This window comes from Calliopsis andreniformis, chromosome 3, assembly GCF_051401765.1.
Source record: "Calliopsis andreniformis isolate RMS-2024a chromosome 3, iyCalAndr_principal, whole genome shotgun sequence".
Taxonomy (NCBI): Eukaryota; Metazoa; Arthropoda; class Insecta; order Hymenoptera; family Andrenidae; genus Calliopsis; species Calliopsis andreniformis.
Genome location: NC_135064.1, coordinates 16,710,918 through 16,728,917, shown reverse-complemented (window position 1 = coordinate 16,728,917; position 18,000 = coordinate 16,710,918). Strand labels below are relative to the sequence as shown.

At 40.1% G+C, this 18,000-nt stretch overlaps 1 protein-coding gene across 1 annotated transcript in view; it reads right to left on the bottom strand.

Moving 5' to 3' along the window:
* Positions 1-16,689, bottom strand: part of Ten-m (teneurin transmembrane protein Ten-m) — a 557,921-nt gene extending 541,232 nt beyond the window's left edge. The window contains exon 1 of the mRNA XM_076375489.1: positions 16,667-16,689. The gene's annotated coding sequence lies outside the window, so the exon portion shown is untranslated. The remainder of the gene's footprint in view (positions 1-16,666) is intronic.
* Between the last annotated feature and the right edge of the window lie 1,311 nt (positions 16,690-18,000).

The window sequence follows — 18,000 nt, the reverse complement described above, 5'->3', positions numbered from 1 at the left end:
ACAGGATCTTATTACATTCTCTGGATTTTATTAGAATTATAGAAATATAGTTAAGTCACGTTATAAGTGAAGATTTAATAATATACACTACTTCAAATACTATGTTAAGCAACGGGTAATCGCATTTGTTTCTCGACTCTCTTGAATAATAATAAAAATGGACTTGGGTTAGTCTGGCTCTGAGGTACATATATAACGTGCAGTGTGAATCCACCTTTTTAACAGAAAATTAACTTTATGAATTCAATTACACACCTATGTAATTGCATACTATGTGAACATACCTATTAAACATGAATGAAAAAATTAGTATCTCTTAAGCATCATACTTTAAACCCTTAAAACATGTAGGTACAGCTACTAAAAGAATCCTTTAATCGCGAAAAATCAGATGGCTAGCCCACTCAATATTTATTTTAGCCTAATGTGACTTTTTTCAACTTCGACTTCAACAGCTGTTAGCCTCGTATCGATTCACTTGTCCCGGTGAAACGGAAACTCGCTGCGTTAATTAATTTGGCCAGCGAATGAATTCAAATCGAAATGATCGGCATCGCTGTTTGCAGTGACGTTTCCCTCGGTGACAAGAATGTTTTAATCACGCGAACGCTGACAGCGCGGATGCTGAGTCCAGGTTAATGCGGTAATTCGCATGCACTTTGACTGCATTTAGCAAACATCGGAAACAAACTCGACAAGCTGGCTCCGATGTCACAGACCTGCCCTCCGCGCCGCCCTTCCTCACACGTCTGCTTGTATATCGTTTTACTAGAGAGATACGTTCGATATCGAGCTTGAATGTACGCCACGCGGATTTCGTTTGACCGTGGATATATATTACAGTTACAGTTACAGCTAGATGCCACGAATCAGAGAGAAAAAACAAATTGTATAAATACAGCGAATCAAAGAGACCAAGGTAGAGAGGAGGAAAATCGTTTAATAACGAGTTAATCCCTATGGTATCGGTTGGAGTTAATTTAATCCACTGAGGATCGTTCAATGCTGATTCGTCTTAAATTCGGCGGGTTCTTCGTGCTTTTAGCATTATACAGTGTAACTTTCGATTTAATGTAGAAACGTAGTATGTTTCTTATGTTATCGTACATAGGTACGTGTACAGAGTACGCATCATATATGAATGTAACTTGAGTATGTAATTTGACAGGCAGAGATAATGAACACTGATTATGTTAATGTTAATAGCTGCCCCTGTTTCTGAGTTTCAAACATTTAGGTGCTCCAGTAGCTGTTGCAAACTGAGGTACCATAACTGTAATGGGAGCTCGAAGATAGAGCTTCCTGTAACTCTATTTCAGGGATTATAACTGATACGTTATATTATGTTGTATAGCTGTTTTACGAATATGAAAAATGTAATATTGATTAAAGTTGAGGTTGGTTAGTATTCATATTTGCAGAGTTAATTAGGTGAAACACAGTTCTACAATCATGTTCTACTTTTCTACAATTTGATGAATATTAATTATTTCGAGAAATTAACTTTCCAGAATGGCCTTTTAGACTGACATACTTACCTACTGGAATTTTAACCACGACTCCCAAAATTCATCACAACGCTCCATTCACCCTAGTTTCACTGAACTAGAATTAAATTCGTGTCTGTTCTTCGACTATCGTTGTTCCGCGCTTTAACTTCATCTTCGCTTCTCCCTAGCGATTTCGAACCACTCGCGTGCTTACAACAATCATTTCCTGTCACAGCAGTTTTCATTCGAAACTTTTATACACTATATCTTTGTTTACGTAGTTTTTCACTCTCTACAACGTGAGAAAACATTTTCACTTAACCCTTTGACAGTTTATCCCAAGTGAGACTCGGTCACGGCAAAACGTCGATAAAAATAAAATAAAAAATAAGATATGTCTTTTTTATATTTGTTTCAATGTATAGAACTATTTTTAAAAATAAGAAGTCCATATTTTTTACGAAAAATTTGCAATTTTATTAAACTGTCAAAGGGTTAATTCACCGCGCTGTTTTATTCTCTTAGCACCACGAATGCGTGAGATTTTAGGTTAGATACACGGAATAGAATTTCTAAATAAATATACACCAGTATCGATTGTATATTTTCCTTTATGTATTTTCGCACTAACTATGTCATTAATTTCACAATTTCACTACGATATTCTGCAATTATACGCGGATTATAAACTATTTATCTATCGTGCCGCAGATTACGTAATCAAGACATACTCGAACAGATTTCGACTTCATTCGACTGAAGGTGCGCTCTCTCGACTAGAACGTTGCGCTCTAACAACGCGCACCTAGTTCAAATAACAATTTCAATATACCTATTCGAGTTGATGGCTTCATTTAAAGAACAAAATAAAGAGAAAACTGTAGACTATAAAAGTGGTGTAAGTCCAAACTTTTTTCTAAAAGTTATGTTTTCGGTTTGTGATTTGACTCATTTCCATGCGATTCGATTAATAGAATAACTTTTTCTAAATTATGAACTTACACCATTTTTGTTATACACACATCTTTCTCAATTCTAATCTCAAGCTACTTTCATAACTTTCGAAAGTCTGTTGACGTACGAAGCAATTCTACTGGGTTATTCAGAAAACCACCGAGGAACTCGCGCGATCGCGATGCGTTAACGTAACGCGGCTCCAGCTTCGCAATAAACGTCTAACAAGAAGAAAAAGTGATCGTCAAGCAGAGCCTTCGTTTGTTCTGCGGTTCATAGGCAGACAGAAAACAATTCTCCAAGCTTATAAGAAGCTTGAAAACCAGGAGGGTTTCTCGTGGAGCGATTCAGCGTTACTCGTCGGGCTGTTTGAAAACACCTCTTACGAGGCACGTTGCTAAAGAATACAATGCCGCTCGGGTGCACGGGACGTACAATTCGAGGGAGAACGCACGGCAGGCAGATAGAAATGTCGCTTCAAGTCGTGATACCGCAGACTCGAGTGTGTCAAAAGTATTGTCGTGTAAACAGGTCGCGCGTAAAAACCGCTGCTAGTCGCTGAATAGACTCAATCTTTCCACCTGACTCTATTGGCCCTTTCTCCCTTGTTTCCCTCCCTCTGTTTCTTTTCCGTGACTCTTCCGCCCTTGCATTCACCTCGGTCATTGTCTCTCACTATATAACTGTGTGCCACCGATGCTCCCCCTGACTTCGTCAACCCTTTACGGGGTGTTACGGAGCCAGCCAATATTTTTCAAATTATACTGTTCGAGAATTGCATCGCCTGGGTAGAAATTGAATCTAAACAGTAGTGTACGTATTAAATGCAGGAATTTATTGGTGTTAGCTAGATGAAATTTTCTCGCTGCAAGGTCCTGGTTGGTTTCAGATTCAAAGATAATAAAGGGATGAAGAGTTCTTTCAATATTGAATCAATTCTATATTCTTGGCAGAGGAATCTGTACTTTTCTGAAAGTTTAAGTTTGCTGAAGTTGAGGAGGAAGTAGGTCAATTTTTATAGAATAACTCGCTAAAAGTACCTGTCGCTTCTACTTTACTAATTAATTTTTGTTCATTTCTGTTAATTCCTTTAATGAAAATTTAAAGCCCGTGATTTATGTGTACTTTTTCGTTAATGGAAATTACAAAGATCTGTAGAGTATTTTAAAACATAGGTATGAGTCTACATTACTTCTGCTATCTTTCACCTTTCTTCGCTCTAATGAACTAATTGCTATTGTAATATAAGAATACCATGTTGATTTTAATTGATGGTTCGACAGAATGTATTCTAATTAGAACGTCCACAGGGAAACATTCACGACAGAGATTGACATTAAAATGGCTAGTTTTTAGAGAACAAGATCATTAGACTGAAAATCACAATTTAACGATCAATCAAAGCCTATAGTACTAACTATGGCAATTAGTGACTAAAATAGCAAAGTAATTGCAATTAGCATTATTGAATGTCATTAGCTGACACGTATTGAGCATCGATTCAATTACTCGAGACGTTTCATTTTTCGCTGTACAAAATTTGATTGTCACGTTTTTTTCTACTGTCACAGAAGAAAAGAAAATAACAATAAGGATTTTCTTATCCACCTTTCTTCAAAACATTTTATATAATTACTCAATTATTCATCACAACTAAGGCTAGGCTACTCAACACCTATTTCCATTTAAGTTTCCATTTCCTAGGCATTGCCCTCAACGCAATTCCTAATCTCAGCGCAGCATCAATCGCAACCAACAAAAATCCCACTTGAAGGTAAATCTCTCTGAAGTGAGGAAAGACGTATCGCGAAGGGTGCAGGGTCGTGACGTCGTGACGCGATTTCAGCCCACGCTGCGATCCAAGGTCGCCGAACAGAAAACGATCGAGGGAAGTCCCGCGGCAGAAAGAAATCCGGCGCGTTTCGAGAGCGGCTCGTAAAGTTTTAACGCCACCGTGGCCGACGCGAGCCTCCCAGTAAAATAATACGATCGTGCGTTTCTGAAAAGTGGCTTTCCCGTCGCCAATCTTCCGCTCGTGAATTCGTTCGACTTTAACGAACAACGAAGGAACTTTGAATCGTAAAACTTCCTCCGGGGGGCCATGAGAAACCAGAAGGAACGAGCCACGCGGTAAAGCCGAGGCGTTTCGGACCGTTTTAAAAGGGAGTAAATCTCGGGGATAAGTCGATTGTGTCGAAGAGCAGATCGCAATAACGTGAAAGTTGTGTGACACGGGGAAGCAGGCGAGAGGCGGCGCACCTGCGTCGAACAGCGACGGTATATAACTCGTTACCATGTCCATGAGAATGTTGTTGCACCAACGAATCCGCTGAATCAATTTATTTTCGCAAAGGGCTACGGCTTCCTATCGCCACCTTCGATATCAATTCCCCCGTAACGTCTGCGAACGAGTCCCTGTTGGAAATTGACGCGCGAGGAGCGCGCGCCCACGTCCGAGTTTTATTCCTGAATAACTTCCGCCGCGACGACGGCGCGGACGACAAACGAAAAGGGACGTCGGGAGCAGAACACTGGGACTACTTCTTAAATTGAGATCCTCAAAAAGGAGGACGGTGTAAGGCAATTGTGTCTTATTTTAAAAGAGTTAGTACTTGAGCAAATGATTGTCGTGGCTCATTCTTCTCATTCTTTAGATCTTATTTTGTCGCTTTTAAAAAGTCTAGTTGCTTCGCTTAGATTAAAGCGCCACTGGCGAGAGACTACTTTACAGATTGTAATGAGATGCTTTTAAGTCGGAAGGAAGTTTAATGTAAATGTTGGACTGTATTTCATTCTAGCTTAGAGAAACAGATTTTAAGTGTAATCTAAATATTATGAAAGATACTTTCTGAAGTTCTTGCAATGGTAACATTAAATAATTGATAAAGAGAATGTAATATGTATTTCAAATAGTTAAAACAGTTGAACCTTTTTACTGTGTTATAAATGTTTACAAAAATCCTATAGTATTGAATATATACCTGTATGAAACCTGTATGATACCTGTCTTCAGGTATGAAAATCTCTATTAATTAGGCAATGAAAACCCAGATTATTTCACGATACATAAGCCAAAATGAAAAACATGGACGAGCACGAAATTCTCGTGTAATGTATTAGGAAATTCACTTGCGATCGAGATATTGGTTAAAAATAGGTAGTGCGCCCCTTTCGTGAAACAAAGAACAAAATGCAAATCCAGTAGGTGAGGCGAGGGCTAGACAGAGCGACTGACAAAGCGATGCAATCACGATCCATGGCGGGTAATTAGTTAGTAGCGCGTACCGAGGCTTGATCGTTTTCGATTTTTCTCGGGTGCACCGCGCGTTAATTACCATCCAGGATCGATAGTCGCGCGTTAGCCTCGAAATCACTTCGAGACGGTTAGTTCATTTTTAACACTCGTTGACTGAGTTTTCCCAAAGTGATAAAAAGCGATTTCCTAAGACATATTTTGTTACAAGAGTGGCATTTTAAATAAACTATAACAATAAGCTCTCTGTCCATGAGCTACATCGATATATTCACATACATATAATTCAAAATTACAAAGCGGTCACAACGCTATCTTCCACCCTAAAGCAACAAGTCATACATATTAGCTTTTACAGCGAAAGAATAATTAAACATCGTCACTCTAACCCTGAGATCTTATTTATCAAATGAAACTTCGCATGAACGTCGATGATATGAAAAAACAAAAGTGCAAGGAAGCATCGCTAGATCAACTCGAATTTTAAGAAGCAAGACATTTCTATAAGCGTGCTTACACGAAGCATGTCGAAAATCTATTGAATTTGTTAAGAACACATCCACGCGCAACTACAGGCACACGCCGAGCCGAGGCCTACAATATTCAACATTTTCCAGCGTAGTACCTGGAGTCGAATCTGACGCAACCCAGACTTTATTGAAGACTGTCGCTCACGTAGGTACGACCGAAAGAATTATTTAATATACATCCCGTTCCGTTCGAATCCGACGTCGTATCTTCCGGATTCTGTAATCAGTTTCATTCTTCCTCGCGAATTCGACGGGAGTGGGGAAACGAATTTATTTACCAGGCGTTCGCGCCGCGCAGATGAGTCGTCGCGAAAATTACCTGGCGTTGGCACAGTCAGTACGGAGCTCAGAGCGGCAGTGACGTCACGAAAAAACGTAATGGAAAGGGAATACATTTTTTAGCGTTGGCGGGCGACTCCGGTTGCCGGATTAACGGGGAAAGTGGATAAGCTGGGCGTCAAGGCTCGGCAGAGTTGAGGCTAGCTGAAAAGCTAGGGTAGAGAGGGTGGACTAGGTACTGCCAATAAAACCCGGGGTGTCAGTATATCACGTGGCTCTGGCTGGTCGTGTCCAACGATACAGTCCAATATATTACCCAGATAGCCATGCTAATTCAGCTCTAGCTCCCGCCGATTCCCCGCTTGGTTGCCTTTGCCTCGCATGCCCGTCCGTTTACGCTCCTCTCTCTTCGATCCACGCCCCCCTGCCTCTTTCTGTCTCCATTTCACGCTACCTCACACCCCTGTAACTGTGTGCTTCTTGCTCGTGCCCGAAATGCACGCTGGCGCGCGCACCTACGGCCGACAGTGTGTGCGAGTATGTGCACCTGTACCGTTACATACGGAGATGCGTTTCGTCATTCCTGCGAATCCAACGATCCTCCGCAGAGCCGCCCCCTACGTGGCAGGGATTTCAGATGACATTGCATCCTCGTTACGAGGCATTACACGATCCATTCTGATAAGGGAAGATTACCGTGGCCGGATCTTTGCTCGACCGAAAGCCCGATTTACGCCCGACCAATCGGCTCCACCGTTTATTGTTTGTTTATTGTGGATCACTAGACTGTCGGCTAAGTGGGGGAGTATTTTAAGGGTTTATGATGCATGAAAGTTTCCGGGGGGATTTTGTGGGCTGGAATTAGGATGAATTTTTTATGTGGGATTAGTTCGCGGCGAGACAGAAAGAGAATATTTTACATAACAGTATTCTGTAGATGGAGTGACGTATTATTTTAGAACTCCATATTTAATATTTACACGTAGTAATAGAATCTCGTAAAATGTAATACAGTTTGTTATGTATTTTCATCGATGTATAAAGATCAAATAAGGGATCAACGAGTAAAATCTGGGATTTCAGGTTTCACGCGATGGAACGAATATCGAGTGGAAATAAGGAATATTACATCCAACCTGATGCAAAATTCAATATCCTATTATACAAAAGAAATCGTAAATACATCTTTTTATGCAACGTGCCCCTTGCACACGCGATGTCACTTTAACGTTCACTTTACACGGTGTGCTCTTCTTACCATTTCACGATAATATTCGTAGCTCGATTTTCACTTCGTGTATTGAAATAACATATTATACATTAATAACTTTTTTCTTAATACAAACGAGAATAAGAGGAACTGTCTGTAAATGAAACTTCTGATTGTTATTCTTTTCTTTACAATTCCAGTCTAAAAAATTCGACTGTCCTGCAGCTACGTCAAAATTCGAGGTCCCATCATCGCAGAGAGACATTATCACATAATTCCTCTTTCAAATGTAATCAGATGGATCTTTCCCTCAAAGAGTATGAAACCACGTCAAGAGAGACAAATTGCAATTAGAATGGCATGAAATAATCAGATGCTAGGTGGACGAGAAGACAGGCAAAGCGACGAATGATTTGCAAATTACTTCTGCCTTTTCTTTCCTGCTGCACGCGCGGGCCGACATTCTCTCCGCCGCCGTTTAAGATAATTAGCACCCGTAAAGCAATGAAACAGCCTCGCGTTACACCTGTCGCAGCGGCGTAAACTCGTCCGGGCAGGGAGACGCAGCCGCGTTTTGCAACAGTCTCAATTAGCTCGACTTCACAGTTCGTTAGACCTTTTAAAACAGGAGCGCGGGACTAAATGTTTCCAGCGAAGTCTGCGGACGCGCGCATAACCGGGAACCACCGATGAAAGGGTGAAACGGAAGAAACGGCTGCCCTTTCGGAACCGTTATCGATTGGACGAAATTGCGTAACGCCTGGCGTTTCGAACCGACGACTTTTCTCCTCCATTCAATCTTCAGTAATAGTGACCATTATTGTCAGCAATAAAAGGCATACATGTCTCTCACACTTTAGGTGTACCTTCAATCATAAACTATAATATTTATTAATATTGTCTCGATCACTACTTGGAGCCATGGTTTTTGTTGCGAACCCGATTTATTTCTCCAAGAGAAGAAAAAGCTACAATTTTTCACATATTTCGTGAAAACAGTGTACAAGAAGAGGCTTATAAATTTTTTGAGACTTAGATTTTGCATAACCAAAGCAAGGAGGAAAATTCTGGAGAAAATGAAATTTGAGCCATCGTCACCATCGATATCATTGCATACTTTTGCAGCGTGTAAACTCTTGATTAAACAAATTACGCTTCGCATTTCCTTTAATTTCGACAATCGAGTCACCCCCGTCGTGATTTCAGCTCGAAGCAAAACCGTGGCAGAGGCCTGAATTGCGCGGGCGGTGGACATGGTGGGAGGAGGCAGCTCGCCTCTTTAGCTTGAGCAAGTATTTTCATGGAAAAGTTCAATCCTGCGTGCTGCGTGCTCGAGGACTACGTCGGGCGTACATTATTTCATTAACCGTACTTTTCCTCGTCGGCCCCAGCCATCGTTCCTCAGACCTCATCGTTGCCTCCATCGTTGTCGTTACCATCGTGGTTCCCTCTGCCGAACAGAGCTGAGGGAGAACGACAGGGACGAGGGGCAAAGCTTTGGCCGAGCGCTATTCTAACCGGCTTTTATATTAATTAATTTGCTCAAGAGTTTTAACGACTTATTGCACTTCAATTAACTCGTTTTAAATTGCATAATCCGACGATGTAACCGCAGGGCGGAAACTCCCCGTTCGGTAATAAACCTAGGGTTTTTAACTGGGCACCCGTTGTTTCACGGGGGTGGAGTTTGCAGGGATTGGTGGGCTCCTTTTGGGGTTGATTTTCCTGAAGCCTGTATACACTCAAAACTATTCTCCCTTCTTCTGTGGGAAATTTGAGGAGAGTGTCTTAGGAACTGCGATAAGGGAAGCATTTGTGCTTCGAAAATAGACTTACTTTGATTGTATCGCACATGTAGGTATTCCAAAAATGTCACAACTGAAAAAATGTAATTTTTTAATTACAGTTTTAAATCAGTTTGGCGAATGCACCTCTATGCATTATAAAAAGTTTACTAATCAAAGATCATGGATATAAAATTTATTCAAAGAACTCTTCAAATATAAATTAGGAAATATTTAAATAATAACAAAAAAGCCATTGAATGCAAGTAACAGCTATTTTTTAGACTAATTATTCAAGTGAGATAACTTTCATTAGGTAAAACTACTTTTTATGCAAGTATCATGTATTTAATAAATAATTTTCTTCGGAAATCATAAATAGATTACATGAGATTACATTACATGATTTTTGTAATATGTGTGCGACATATAAATTGCATGTTGAGATGTTTCCAATTCAGTTTGAATTTAAAATATTGACTATACTCTTCTAATGTGGAACCTTAATTAGCTGGAATGCTTGAAGTACGATTCGAAAACTCCAGTGAAGTTTAGAACTCAATATTCAATAAACGCTGCAACATTATGTCTATTCGATATTGCATTCGAATAAACAGTTCTCGAGAAAATGTACGCTTCAGAAAAGTTTCTGGGATTGTATTGAATCGTATGGTAATATTCGCGTGATAAATTTTATTCGAAAGCGAACATAACGTTTAGTCCTGTTCAATCGACGAAACCGGTCTCGTATCAAAGTACTTAACGAAGTTACAATCTCGATTGTATTGGGTAATTTGGAGTTACGATGAATTGCAATGGCAGGAATGGGTACTTATGTATAATGAGAAAATTGACGTTACGTAATGTAAATCACGTTCGGCTTATTTACGAAAGCTGGTCTCAAGAGAGGTACATGAATCTGTAACAGTACAGTGATTTTCAGAGGGAGAGCCAAGGAGGATCTTTTCTCATTTTGATTACGTAACTCTCGGGTAAGAGTAATCATTATAGTAGAAGGAGAGAAATATATGTGAAAGTTACAAGACACTGATTAATATATTTAATGCACGTTTCATGGAGACTTGAATGTTATACAATCACACTTTTTCGTACTTTATATACACTTTTTTTAATAGGATATTGGTAATAAAACTAATTTACTATACAGAATAAATATGAATGAAGTCATTTATAACACTGTAGATATTACGAAGGTTTGCAAGCAACTAATTTTGTTATGAAGCATATGCAAACATATTTTTGAAATTACAAAAGTGCCATCACGAAGTGCCGAAGTTGTCTGAAGTTATCAACTACAGCACATGAGCAAACAAGATTTAAAGTTTTAAAGGTACACACGTGCCGGGGTTGATGAAGAAAGCCGAAGAAGCACGGGAACGAAAATTTGCAATTCATAAGGTAGAAAGACGCAACGCATTTGTTATCTTTATGGGGTGGTAGCAATTCTAGGGGTAACAACAAAAACACATTCCGCCTCAGCTGTTTAATTCAAAATGGCGAGAAAAAGCATAAATGTCTGAATTAATCATGACACAAAATATTCGCTAACTGTTACCCAGAGGTTTGTTGTAGGGCGTTAAACTGAATTTGTGGCGACGTTGAAATTATTTTTGAAGAAACCAGTGAGGAAGTTACAGGCCTTTGTAGAGTCTCAAGACGAGTAACTTCATATTGACTATCTTTACAACATGAATTCATTAGAGATATTATCTCGAAAGAAGCTGTAAATTGTAGCACAATTTGTTGTAAACAAAATTCATTAACTAATATACTTCTCTGTAACATTATACTTACTTACGTGACTATATAATTCTAAATTAGTTTCCTATAAGTATTATTGTTTTAATATATTGTTCAGAAATTACTTAAAAAAGTGAATCATAAAACATTCTTGAAAGCAACAAGAACATCAAAAGCCAAATAAAAGTGGAAATTCCAACTCCAAACTTCATCTCCACTACGATTTTTCACCATACAGTAATTATTCTTTGATCTCACTTCGTTATAACAAAGTCACGTAAACACTAAAAATGTGAAGAAAAGAAAGCGCGGTATTACTCACTCCAGGCAGAAGAAAACTCAGCTCGTGTTCTAGCAAGAATAAGCAGAGGAGTTAAGAAAGCAAAAAATTGCAAGATAACATTAAAAGAAGCTAACAAGAACAGTAGAAAGATGTCTAAAGGGGCCAGACACAAGGTAAGAGGGAGAAAGAGAAGTAGCTGCTTAAAGGACGATTCCACAGGAGAAAGAAAGATCAAGAGACAGACAGAGGCGCGCGGTGGAATAGTACAATGCGAGGGGTGGAGTGAAGCTGCCCTGAAATGAGGTCGACATAATTGCACCCCTAGTCATAGTGGAAGCAAGGGGGAAAGGCGTGAAGGAGACGAAGGGGACACGAGTGGTAAGAGAGATGGTAATGGAGGGGATAGGCCGAGGGGGTTGGTCGCCATCTATTGTCTCTCGTAGACTCGACTCGGCCCTGATTAAATACTTGACACATCCCCGCCCGATCCGGGCCGGCATAACTTTGTTCGAATTGTAATTACGGGCCGGATCGGACTCCAGTTACGAACGAGTTCCAGGCACTCCGAAAACCCCCGCAAACTTCGTCGTACCCCTTTCTGAATGTCGCGGTCTCCTATCTCACGACTCCCGCCTTCGACTTTTCCATCCAGCGCGATAGCAATTTCGAAATGGACACCTGTGTTCCTAACAACTACCCGTAAAATTCACCTCGCTTTCCTTGGCGCATGCAGAGTTGTTTAATACAGAGTCTGATCTTCCTTTTCTTTCAAATATGAAACAGTAGACGTCGAAAGATGTGTAATATAGAGAATTACTATGAATTTAGAGAAGGTTTAAATACTTATGGATTGATAAATATAAATTGTTTGTATTGAGATACAAATACACACGGGAAAAGATGGTGTATCTTGCATAATTCTTCTAAGTAGATTTAAGCAGGGTAGAGAGAGAGAGATTTTTGTAAAATTAATAAAGGTAGCTTGACTACATTAAGAGCAGCTTTGTTAAATCGATTCTCACTGATTCTAGTAAACTTAAACCTGTTGAAGTACTTTCATAAATTCTACAAGAGACTTCAGTAACTTCAGCTTAATATTTTCTTCCGTGGGTAGCTTCGAAATTATAAGAATTATATTCAAATGAGTTTCAAAGAGAATTAGGACTGACGAATATAAAATATTCTGTATTTCGATTACTAGAAGTCTACAAAAATATTTGAACTATTAATATTAAATGATTTTAATCCGAAAATTGTTTAGTAGAATTTCAACGTTTAATGGCAACACTGGTGTAACCACAACCTAGCAATGCATGCCAACAAAAGAAAGGACTTTAAGAGCATATCATTGACACAAATGCTTCGCGGCTTGCTGAAGTTGGATTATAATGCACGAGCGAAAAGAGGCAATTGCGCGGTGACACGTCCAGATTATAAGTTATGGAACACTGAATTCACTCTTCATTGATCGCAATCTGAACGGTTGCTTAACAAATTACAGCGATACGTGTCGTTTCAATGGACGCGGAGGGCATTTTGTTCGGTCAAGCAATGGCAAAAATACCCCCGACGGTATTTCGTTTGCAATCCTCTTTCTATCTGATTAAGGGAGGCATGCTACTCCGTGGTATTTGCAATCTTGATGTATATGTGTGTCCGTGACGTCTGTTCCGCGAATCACGCGCGATCCCTACAAATTTCTAAGGCGCACGCGATCCAACCGACGGCGATTTTTCTCCAAAAGGAGATCCCTTGAACTTACGAATAACTTTATCGTTCATTTCGAACACACAGATTTGTATTTGCATCGTGCACTGGTAACTGTCGTGTTCCGCGGTGATCTACTCTTGTATCTATTCAATGAATGATGATGCAAAATACGTGTGAATTATGTTTCAGTAAAATACTAAAAAGTTTCTCATTTTGACACACGCTTAAGGATTGGAGCAGTGACAGTGAGCTTAATACTTGTCATCCAGACTGACAAATCCTAAAAAGAGAGGGACAACATAAATACATAGAAACGCATTGAAACTTAGAAGGTGAATTGCCATGAAATCAGTATCAAATTTATGGACATCCCGAGCTGTAAAACCTAAATCCCTCGTGATTGTCTGTCAATTATTTATGATTGGCAGCAATTTGTCCAATGGGGTATAAGTCCCATCGGGACGAGGGTTTACCAGCTGTCATCCAACGTTTCGAACTATATTACCAATTTTTCTCCTTCCTCGTTACGCTCTGTTAATATAGAAGTCACCGTAAGCAAAAAAGGATGATAATTTTGCGGGCTTTAACGTCTATACTCCTGTGACAAATATCAGTCTCGTTTTCCAGTAAAATCAACAATTTCCAACAACTGCGGAAGAAACTTTCGACGATTCGTTCAGCGAAGAGAAAAAGGAGAAGTTGTTCATTTCGCGTAGGCTTCTTTATCGGGGAAAATTCCCACGTAATGGGGCTTGTAATGTCTCTAACGAGTCGACATGCCATTACCGACGCGAATAATGTTGCGTCGCAAAAACGGAGCCACTCGTCACGGACATGGACAAAACGAAAGTTTGTCGCCAGAAGAATGCCGTGCAAATATTCACTGGGCCATTTTGAGGAGAGTCTGAATTCTTTCCGACTTCATTCCAGGCTGCGATAAGCCGCGATACTCCGAAAGGGTCGTCGCGTGATACGGGCACATCGATCCACGCTCGACGGGACCGACGGTAACCTACGACTTGGCTGGTCGTTAATTTTTGATTATAATTTAAATTAACAGGACAGAGAACGATCAAGCTCTATGGTGACGCGATAACGATGAGCAGTGATATTACATGCTATCAACGTGTGATAGCATCGTAATCGGTAGTAAGAAAATAATGGCTGATGGTATTCATTATAAATAAAGTCAGACTAAGGGTTAACATGGTAATAATTTTTCGCGATGACAATCAGTAATTGAATATTTAATTTGTAGTTGCAGATATGTTCTCTTTGAGCTTTTCTGTAATTTATAAAACTTATTCTTGAAATCAAGTTGATATAGACAGTGTGCTACTATTTTTAATGGTCTCATGAATATTTCGAAAAATGATTTCAGGAGAAGAGTTCGTATTAATTTCAAACAAATGAGATTTTGCAGCTTTGGTTGAAACGTTTTTATGTTTACTGCGTTCTGGGTTTTACTATTTTATTTCATAGGTTCTTTTTATACCATAATTTGTAACTGAATTTGAATATTACTTCAGTAATGTGTACGTTTTTAATGAATATATAAAATATTAATGATCGAATGATTAATTTCTTACATCATTTACGGATATTTTAAAAATAGATAATGAGGAAATGAAATAAAATTTACGAAAAAGTTTCAAAAGAATTTTAAAAACATTTTAGCTATTAAAACTTTTTCAATCTAGTCAACTTTTGACAACGAGTACAAGAGAACAACGTTTAAGAGGTAATTCAATAACTGGAAATTACCTTCAGTAAAGTACGAAGGTATTTACCCTTTAATTTCCGGTCTTCCTGATGTAATTTTATCGAATTGTATCAGCAGATATTCGATATTTACTTTCTTGTTCTGCTAGCTTCGGTGTGCTCTTTTTTGCAAAAATTTAGTAAAATATAAAAAGTGTAAACATGACAAATTAAACATTTTAAAAGGTTTTTTAATGTTTCTTTTAATATTTGATATATTTAAAGTTTTCACACAACATTGTGAAACTTTTTAAGAATATTACAGAAAACTATTTGCGGTTTAACATGATTTATACATTAATTAAGTGATTACCCATTTTCAAGCTCAATTTTGCAACTTTAAACAAAGTGACCTTTGCCTCGATCATGAATGATGCTGTGACAGTGAAATTCATTTACCTTCCTATTGTGCTTTGTTTATCTATCCAAACTAATTATAACAGTTAGCATCGAACTTCTTAATGAATGTTGGTAACGGGGGAGATATCGATCAATTAGTAAACCAGACCCATCGGTTTTCCCTCGTTTTTTATAATAGAGGTATATCGTAACTGTCTGCATGAACGTAACATTTGATCTTTCACATTAAGAATAAGGATACAATAAGTTTCTTTAACAACAATATTTTGTTTGCAATATTTCCATATCTCAAAAAAAGGAAGAATGTAAAGCACAGTAAATGGAGAATAATTACATTTAAATTCTGTCACACTTCGGTGCACATTAACTAATCTAAAGTGAAATGTATTTACTACTTTTAATATTACAAAAAATTGTTCATACTACAAATAATTAAAAGATTCTTATTCATTATAAAATTATACAAAAAATTCAAGACTTTACTTGTAGTACACCCTCCAAGTCATTATTTATGCTTTACTTACAGAATTTTTTATTACGATATATTTAAGACCAAACAATAAAAAGGTTCCACTTTCAATCGAGTAACAGCCTTTAACAATTTCATTCATACGTAATTACGAGAAAACCTTTTTATACTTTTCTCCAATGAAAATCATTTTAATTTCCAGCATTAACCCAACGAATTGCGAGTAATATGCATTTGCAACGTAATTCCTCCTTCGCGGACAATGGTTGAGCAAAATCCACGCGGAAATCGCGTGTACAGAATTTTACGATCCCGTCTGCATTTTAATATTAAACGATGGAAAATCTCCGTTTGAATGGAGTGAATGGACCCACGTTAAACGCGTTCGTGCTAGACGTCCCACTGAAATTACATTCCGTCAATACCACTCAACAATATCGATAGTGTTTTCAAGGATTCCATTCAACAGGAAGGAAGTTCGTTCGTAGAATTTAGATGCTGTAACGAAACGCGTAATCGTTATTTTATATTTCAACGCGACGAGATTAACGAAAACCTCGTGAATCAGTTCACCCGTAAAGCCAGCCCCCAGTGTTTACAACATTCATATCGAAGATTATCTCCGCGCTACAATATCAGCAACACTTGTTGCTCTTTCTCTCGGCTCCTTGCCTCGAGATTGATGTTTCCGTTTCGCATTCAGCACGGTGCATTTTTATTCATGAATCGCGCTAAAATCCTCCTCCGTCAACCAGGGTCCCGCGCGTCCTGCCTCGTAAAACGATCAAGCCGCCATTTAATAATAAATTGTACGGAACTCACCAGCCACGTTGACGAAAATTCTGTGTCAGGAAGATCCACCGAATCGACCTTCTTTCCGATCCTCTCCCTCAGCTCTCGTTCACCCCCTCCGTTTATGATTTCGACATCACGTCACGTCGTAACCCGGTTCGCGCGGTCCCCAGAGTCTCCTTAGCACAGATCTCACTACACCTTCACTGTCTCTCCTCGACTCTCTGTCTTTACCTTATCCTCACTCCTTGCTATTCCCCGCTCATCCAGAACACCGAAAGTTCAACAGGACGATGTACTCGAAGCAAACGTCCACGAAACGCGAGATCCTCTACGTTTACACCACACGATCACGAGACCAAGGATCTCACCAAGACAGTCCACGCTCATCTGTTACAAAACGAATCCTTCCTCCCTCAGCCTTTCGATCGGCCACGGTGGCCTGACAGAAGTCACTGAAGCCTCGACAGAAGGGAGCCAACGAAGGAGGCCAGAGCGATGAATCATAGAAGCTAGAGCCAAGGAACTCCACGGAAACTCCTCGTTTGTCGTCTTCCTCGACAAGAGGAAGAACTCGACGTTCCCGCGAGTCAGGTCGTCGGAGCGACTTGTACGGTGCACCACGAGCCTCGTCACGTGGCGTCAGACGCGGGCCTCATTGATCGCGGGCGACCTTGGTGCACGTTCCTCCCAAAAGGTCAACGCATGCATGGGTCGTCTCCTGGACGATCGCCCTGTTGTGGTGTAACACGTGGAGAGTCGTCGAAGATCTACGGAGAAAGTGTCCTGCGACAGGACGCGCGAGCTCGTCTGTCTTGCCCGACGTTATCATCGACCATGAACAAGCATCTTTCGCGTGGACAGGTTCTATCATCACGCGCCCCCGCTGGTCGCCAGCGCTGGTCCAGTCGGCCACCCGGCGAGTCCCGTTGGTCTCGTGTTTATACCTGGCCACCAGCGTTCTCCAAGAGGCCACGAGGAACACGTCCGTTCGCGAACTGTTCGCCAAACGCACTGACGAACCCGACGGCTGGTTCGCCGGTGACGTTGTGCCTCCGAGGGTTCGATTCCCGGATGGGCATGCGCCACGTTCCAAGCTTTGGAGGGAGGTTGCTGCTGCTGTTCCTGCTACTCGCGGAGGTGCATCCACCGGCGGGAGTGTGGTCGCCAGGGGGTTACAGAGAGCCTCCTTCTTCCCGTTTTTCTCGACTTTTGTCTCCTTCTGCCTTCCTTTTTCGTCTGCTGCTTCGACCCTCGTTTTCTCCCCGTGAACGCTACGGGAAAACTGTTCGCCAATGACGAGACCCTCGTAACTTGCCTCGATCCCGTGGATCGCGTATCGTTGACTTTCTGTGTACAGGTGC